This window comes from Neurospora crassa, linkage group III, assembly GCF_000182925.2.
Source record: "Neurospora crassa OR74A linkage group III, whole genome shotgun sequence".
In the NCBI taxonomy this organism is placed as follows: Eukaryota; Fungi; Ascomycota; class Sordariomycetes; order Sordariales; family Sordariaceae; genus Neurospora; species Neurospora crassa.
Window position 1 is genome coordinate 4269831 of NC_026503.1, and position 459 is coordinate 4270289.

Consider the following 459-nt stretch of genomic DNA (forward strand, 5'->3'; position numbering starts at 1 on the left):
TCTTAATCTATTAATACAAGGTACCTTAATATATTAATTACTTTAACGCTCGAAGGCTCCGTATTTACCGAAAGGCTAACGCATAAGTACAAATTATAGGGTAGACTTATTAATTTCGTACGCTATTAATTTACTAAGTAAGGAAGGAGGACGATTAATTAAATCCTAAGCACTATCGTATAGGCCCTTTTTAAAAATCCTTACTAACTACAATATCGCCCCCCCCCCCCCTAATATTATAATCCTATATCCATTAATCTAACACTACCGAATAACTATATACTACCTCGAATTACTATTATAATCAATATAGAGTCCTATAACTATATAAATAAATAGGATAGCTACTATTATAAGCCTAATAGTACGCTAAAGGGCAAACGGTAGTTATTCCGTTTTAATTAAATAGAATACGAAAAATAGGAAAACGCTAGTATAAAGGCTAGTAAAAGTAAGTTA